The following is a 7721-nucleotide window of genomic DNA, read 5'->3' as shown; positions in this document are numbered from 1 at the left end:
AAAACAAGCCATACTATGTTTTCTTTATAGTGACTTGCTTGAAGGCTGGTGGCTTACCTAGCAGCCACTTTTCCATTTGAATTAGTGACTTGCTTGACAGTCACTCAGTATGGTTTACCAGAACCTGTTGAAGGCTAGTGGCTTACCTAGCAGCCACTCTTCCATTTGAGTTAGTGACTTGCTCGTCAGTCACTCAGTATGGTTTGCCAGAACCTCAAGTGATATTCACTCATTTGTTTGAAAGCTTTGAGCTCTGTGTGATTATAATGATAATCATTTGATGATGTTTACATATAATGCAATGTTTTCTTGCTGGGATTTGGCTCATGGGTGCTATGTGGTGCAAGTAAAGGAAAAGAAAACTCACCCAGCCTTGAGAGGAGAGCTTAGGTGGTGATGTATACATATGCGGCCGCTTGACCACCACGGCTAGGGAGTTCTCAGAGGAACTAGGGGGTTTACCCTATTTTTGCCGCTTAGGTCGGCGGGGTTTATAATTTTGGAACAGTAGTGACCTTTTTGAGTTGTAAATAACTTGTAAATGTTCTTGTGGGCCCATGAACTGTTTTACGTTTCAAATAAAACTTATCATTTCCTTTTTATTTGTTTTCACCTTAACCTATTAATAACACTTAGAACACGTTTTAACCAAAGGACTCAGGCAATGAGTCAAATTTCTGGTTCACCGTTCACCATAACTGTTCTGGGGTAACCAAAGCGTTACATAAATGATCTCGGAACTGCATATCTACATATTCTCCACTCTTATCAGATCGCAAGATCTTTAATGTTTTACCTAATTGGTTCTGAGCCATCGCTAGGAATTCCTAAAACTTTGAAAATGTTTTTGATTTCCTATGCATTAGGTAAAGACATGAGTATCTGGAGTAATCATCAATGAAAGTGACAAAATACTCAAAACCACCCCTAGCTTGTACATTCAAAGGTCCACAAACATCTGAATGTACAAGTACAAGTGGTTCTTTGGCCCTATCACCATTTTCAAAGAATGGACGCTTGGTCAGTTTGCCTTCTAGACAAGATTCACATATAGGTAATTCACATAAGGTGAGTTCCCTCAAAGGCCCATCCTTTGTAAGTCTTTGAATCCTATCATAGCCAATGTGACCTAGTCTCAAGTTCCATAAATATGTAATGTTATCGTTATCGATCTCTTGACATTTATTGGTCCTAGGTTTAGCTACTTTGAATAAATCATTGTTAAGAGCGAGGGATTCGTTAGATCGCAGAATATAAAGCCCGTTTTCCAAACATGCAATACACAATTGTAATCCATTGAAGGAAATAGATATATTAGAACTTGTGAAAGTCATTACAAATTATTCTAATTGCAACATGGAAACTGAAATTAAATTTCTACTAAAATTCGGGATAAAAAATACATCATTTAAAATTAAGTATTTATTTCCGAACTTCAGACGAGCTCTTCCTCTAGCTTGGACCACAACGAACGCTCCGTTCCCAACTCTAAGTCTTAAGCCACCTTCGTCCACTTCCTCCCACGATTCAAGAAGCTGTAAAGAGTTACAAACATGGTTAGTAGATCCAGAATCAATAATTCGAACAGATTTATCATTCTCTAAACACACATGTTTCCAAAATAAATGAACTATAATCATTACCTTTGTTTTCAGCTGCTAGAAACTTGGGGCAATCTCGTTTTCAATGCCCATTCTCTTTGCAGTGAAAGCACTTATCTTTACCTTTCTTGTTTTTCTTGTTCTTCCCTTTAGGCGTCTGTGCATTTGGTTGTGCACTCATCTTTGCAGCCTTTGCAGGCATGGGGTAACTGTTTTGTCCACCTTTCCTCTTGTTTCTAGCTTTCGAAGATGAAGCTTGGTTAGCTTCAGCCTTAGCTGGATCAGCAGCAACAACAATAGTCTTATTTTCTCCTCCTTTACTAGGTCCACCCATGATAGGCTCAAAAATCTGAAGCTCGTTCATGAGCTGCATCAGACCATAGTTGAGTTGATCACGAATGTGGGGACACGGTGCCATTCAAGCATTCACGGCGTCATCACGTATGTGCGGAGACGGTGCTACCCAAGCATTTACGGTGCCATCACAAACATGCGGACACTGTGCTTGTTTTGGGGATTCCTCAATCATGACGAACTCAGATTTGTCACCAATCAACTCTATGTTGATATTCTGCTTCCAATTAAGGAAGTTTTCTCCAGTGAGTTTCTCCATCGAAAGTTGAGAAAGGATGGGAGTAGACACAACCATACTTAAAACCACCAATTATCAATAAAATAGGAATCAATCACTTTTGCTCAATAAAACTCCTATTTACACAAATTTCAAGAAATAACATAACATATATAAAAAATACGTAAGATATGAGAAAAAATATCAAAATAATCATATCTCTAATTCTTTAGGTTTTTAACTAATCTATGATACCCTTGTCCCGGTTGGCGGGAGTCAAAAATACCACTTGTTAAATAAAGTTGTAAACTTATTTAATAATGGACACCATTATTAACAACCTACTATTCGATCAAAATAAGAAAACAAAATCTCTTATTTTATGAGCTAGACCCACGGTCTCGATCATCATAGATTTAGTCCTAATTGTCACCGTAGGGGTGAGTCTAGTAGAATTTGACATATAATTATCTATCTTTTGAAATCTAACCTTGTGAAAATAACTATTAAGCATCTTTCGTAGGGGGACGAATCAAAGCGTCTCGAGGCCCCATTAAGTTATTGACGTTGTTAAACTAACGGTGGAGATCGAATATAATTCTTAAAATAAGTTCATTATAAAATTAAAAATAATATTTTTATTATTTATTTTTAGAAAATTAATGACTATGGATTACCAAAAAAATTTTAAAATTATAATTTTTAAAACCAAAGTCCTATAATTTCCTACTAATTCTAAAGTGTCACATTGAAACAAATTCAATTAATTTGTTGCTAATCAATATTTAGGTTTAACTAATATAATGAACCTATACAATTAAGTCCAACTCAAGTAAATGGGTCTTACCAATTGGGCTTATATGGAGGAGGGCTAGGTCCAGTATTTCGTTCCCACTACTATGGCGCCCAAACTTCCATACAAGGTCCAAAAGACATGAATTTAAAGCTTCGTTTTATTAATTGTTATTAATTTATTAGGCCCACTATAGTCATGCAAAGCAAATTGGACTTCACAAGTAGAATCATCCACAACAGAGGAATTTAAACTTTACATTTTCTAATGGGCCCAAATATCATTTTATGAATATTTTATTTGGAAAAATCCATATATCTAACAAACATACGTGCCACTATATACATTTAAGCCCAATTGAAAAAATACCACATATAGTGCAAACAGACATGTTATAATTGGATGGACCTAATCATGTTACTATATGAGCAAGTCTATGAATTTATGCAAAAATACCACAATTTATTTTATTTGCAAAAATACCACAATTAATTTCTAGAATTTATGAAAAAATTTGAATTAATTAATTTTTTACAAAAATAAGTCAATTTAAATGAAATTTATCAACAATTAACAATAGTTAATTTAAATTTCATTTATCAACAATCAACTTGATTTAGGTTAATTTGAAAAAAAATATTAATTTAATTTAAATAGGATTTATCAGCAATTAACCAAAGTTAATTTAAATCTCATTTATTAAAAAATATTTTATTAATTGGTTGAAAAAAAATGATATTTTTCAAAATTTAACTAATTTTAAATTTTAAAATAAATATCTTAACTGTTTTTCAAAAAAATATCTTGTGTTGTTACAACTATAGGCAAATATTTATCCATTTAAAAAAATATATATTAATAGTTATAGCAACCCTAAAATATCTTAAAACAGTTAAACAAATTCAAATATCCATTAAAATATCTAACTAACGAATTTCAAATTTCAAATAATTTAAATATTAAAAATATAGAATAAACAGATATTTATATTTTCAAATAAAGATTTAATAAAAATATCAAGTTTTTAAAAGAAAATATCTTAAATATTTGATATCTTAATTCTAATATATTAATATATTAAAAGATTTAAAATTAAGTTGTTAGTCTATTTTTAAATTTGAATTTGAATCTTTGTAGAAAATATCTAATTATTTAATCTCAACTAACAAAAATATCTTATTTTAAAAACAATTTTAAATGATAAAAAAATGTGATATTTTTGGCTTTGATTATAAATAATTAATTTTCACAATTTTATTTTATTTGATTAAAAAAATTTTTAAAAAAATTGGATGAGCAGACCTGTGACGTTCACCGTGCGCGCGCGGAGTGGTCTGCCTGCCTTGGTGTGCGCAAGGGTGGTTGGGCTGGCTGCGTGGTGTGCGCGCATGGCTGGGGAGATGCGCGCGCGTGGTGAAGGGTGACGCGCGTGCGTGCGCGCGCGCATGGGGGTGGTGCACGTGCGTGCGTGCACGCATGGGCAGCCAGGCCAAAACTATTTTCTAATTAATTTTTAACATGTTTTACACAAAATAAAAGCATATATAAAAATTAATGGCATAGAAAACACAACAAAATAACCTAAAAATTGCTAATAATCACATAAAATCAATATGTTTCATAAAAATATGAAAATCCATCCAATTATTTAAACACATCAAATAATTCAATTTTTAACATGTTCATGCATGAAAATAAAGATTCCCAAAGGCTTTGAGGCTAGTTGTTGGGAAACTTATACAATATCTTTATTTATTTTGCATGTAGATCTGATATTCAACAAGTTAATATGAAACAGCATAAAACATGTTTCTAAAATTGAATTCAAAGAGAAATAATGATAAGAATACTTACATTATACGCAGCGGAATGAATGAGTCCTTCCGTCAGTTTCTCTAACCCTTGTATCATTTCTGCCGTAGAGTATTACCAAGAAACTGAACCGATCTTCAATTTTCTTCACAGTCTTCCAAATTATCATTGGAATCACCTAGAGTAGGGTGGGCAATTCTTAACACATGAGATAGATATAGAGAGAAGAAGAAAAAGAATAATGAGGCTTAGAAAAAGACTTAATGTAGCGACCCAAATTTGCTAATAAGGCTTAGGGCCTTGATTAGCGTGCCTGGAGGGCAATAAGTGATTTAATGTGTTAATGTGTGAATTTGATGAATATGTGATTAGAAATGCATGTTTAGGTGAATTAAATATGCATGTGGGCCCTGTTTGTTTAATATGGGCATGTTTGTAATTTTAGCTCGTTGAGGGCATAAATGTGATTATTATGATATATTTGTAATATATCTGTGTTGCACGATCTGAGACAGTCCTGGGGAGCGGTTAGATAAAAAGTCACTACAGGGTCGAAAACTGATAATTCTACAAAATAGAGTCATTTTACCACTTTTTATGTGCTAATTGCTGCTTAATTCTTGAGTTTATAAGTAATTTATTAAGTTTTTAAGTAATTTTGAATTTATTAGGTTTATTTTAATTTTATAGATTTTTGTGTATTTTTATTGTTATATTATTGTAAAATGTTATGGCTTAATAATATTGTTAAGTTAGGAGTAAAAAGATGCAATTTTGAGCTTACATGTTTAAGTAAATTAAATTTTAATTAATATTTTCATTGAACTTTTGTTGTATACTTCATTATTGAAAATATTTAGTTTTAATTTAATTTATGTTTGTTTTATAGAGAATTTTTTGTATGTTATTTGCTCTTGAAAAGCAAGAAGAATGGTGAAAAAAATGGCATTTCTGTAAAGGAAAAGCAAGGAATGTGACATTTTTCTCCAGGCCCAAGCTAGGCCCACGCCTGCCACTTGAGCCCAGCCCGTCTGCCAAGCACTTGGTCCCAGCTTTGCTCTCCCAATCCGCCACCTGTCCCAACTCTCCAGCAGCAATTCACCCAGCCGTGCCTCCTTGTCTCCTAGCTGCATCAACATAGATCACGCCTGGCCTCCTGCTCACGCCAATCACTGAAGACCTCAGCCGTGGCCCAATTCGGCCCAACACTTCCCAGATTCAGCCAAATGATTTCCTTCAGCCCCAAGGCCCATCACGCACAAGGCCCAAACGGCCCAAGTCAACCAAGCTGCCAACACAGCCACCAAAATGCCCAAAATCATATTTTTCCTTCCCAATATTTTTCACTCAAATATCAATTCACTCTTCCCTATTTTTCTTACCTAAATAAGCATTCCTAATTCATTTTTTTACCCTAGATTTTCACTAATCTTTTACCCAACCAAACATTTCATATTTCCAATACTCTTACACTTACTCTATTTATCCTACCACTTCCTAACACAATTAAATTAATCAATTTATTTATTTTAATTTGATTAATTTAATCTCCATATTTTGCCTATAAATAGAGTCTTGTAAGACCATTTGGGGAGCTCTTCTTCTTCATCTTTTCAACCTCTTCTACACTTCATATTTTTCTCTCTTCTTTTCACTATTTTCTCTACCATTTTCATCTTTTGAAGAGCATGTCAAGTATGTTATTTTGTAATTTTTATTTCAATCTAGTTATGAGCTTCTAATCTTTTTCAAAGATTATTAAGATGATGATGAAGCAAAATGTAACTAGATAGTATTTTTTGGTTGTATGTTGATTTCCCATTTGTGCAACATTGTTTATGGATTTTTCTATCAAAGATATGCAATTTTCATCTATTATTGATTGTTAAAGCATATTACACTTAGCTCTTCATTATGCAAAAATATGATATTCTTTGATTAAATATTTTTCATTAAATTGTTCACATCTAATTCTTAGAGCATAAGTATCATATTTTGCCTAAACATAATCTCTTTGATTTTTCCGGCAAATAAAAATAAAATAACTAGTAGAAGAATGTTAGGCAAAATATGTTTAGGCAACAAATGTTAGGCAAAATATGTTTAGGCAACAAACACATAAAAACAAAAGGAAAAACATATAAATAAATAATTTTTTTTTTGAATTTTTACAACAAATGAAAAACATGCATAAACACAAAGAAAAACACATAAACACCAAGAAAAATACATACAAAAACCCGACTCGGGGCGAGTCGAGGGGCATTTCGGGTATTGGACGTTTTATGGGGTTATCGGGTTATGGAAATAAATATTTGGAGATATATTTGAAGTTAGAATGATTAGGAGGGAATATTGGGGAAATTTACCATTTTGCTATCGGGGACGTTTTTGGCACCTCGAGCCTTTGAGATAACCTTAGAAACTTAAGTTAAATAAAACAAAGTAAAGAAGCCCTCAGAAACTAAGGGAAACCGACTCTTTTTCCTCTCTCTCTCTTGGAGTGTTCTCTCTTGGAAGTTTGGTGGAATCTAGCCAAAGATTAAGGATTTAAAGCTGGGATTTTGGGGGATTGAAGCTTGGAGCTTAGGAGATTAATTCAGAGACTTAATCTAGCGAAGGTAAGCTCTTAACTTGGTGAATTATATTGGTTTCCTGCTAGTATTTCAGAGGTTTGCATGTGGGATAGGTGAAGGATCATTCTAGAGTTTTATATGGGAATTAGGGTTAACTCTTGTTAGGTTTTGTTGCTAAGATTGTGGTAGAACTTCTTTGATGATTAGTTGTATTTTTTGGATTGATTTTGGGGTAAATTAGCTTGGTTTTGGAGGTAAAAATGAAGGATTTTTATGGGTTCAAAGGTTCGGGCCGCGGCATGCCCTAGCTTGGGCTGCGGCGCGCCTGTCCTGTTTGGGGTTGGAGGTCTCTGGTTGAGGCGGGCCGC

This window comes from Humulus lupulus, chromosome 2 (assembly GCF_963169125.1).
Source record: "Humulus lupulus chromosome 2, drHumLupu1.1, whole genome shotgun sequence".
Lineage (NCBI taxonomy): Eukaryota > Viridiplantae > Streptophyta > Magnoliopsida > Rosales > Cannabaceae > Humulus > Humulus lupulus.
The sequence above is the reverse complement of the archived record's forward strand: the minus strand, read 5'-3'. Positions refer to the sequence as shown.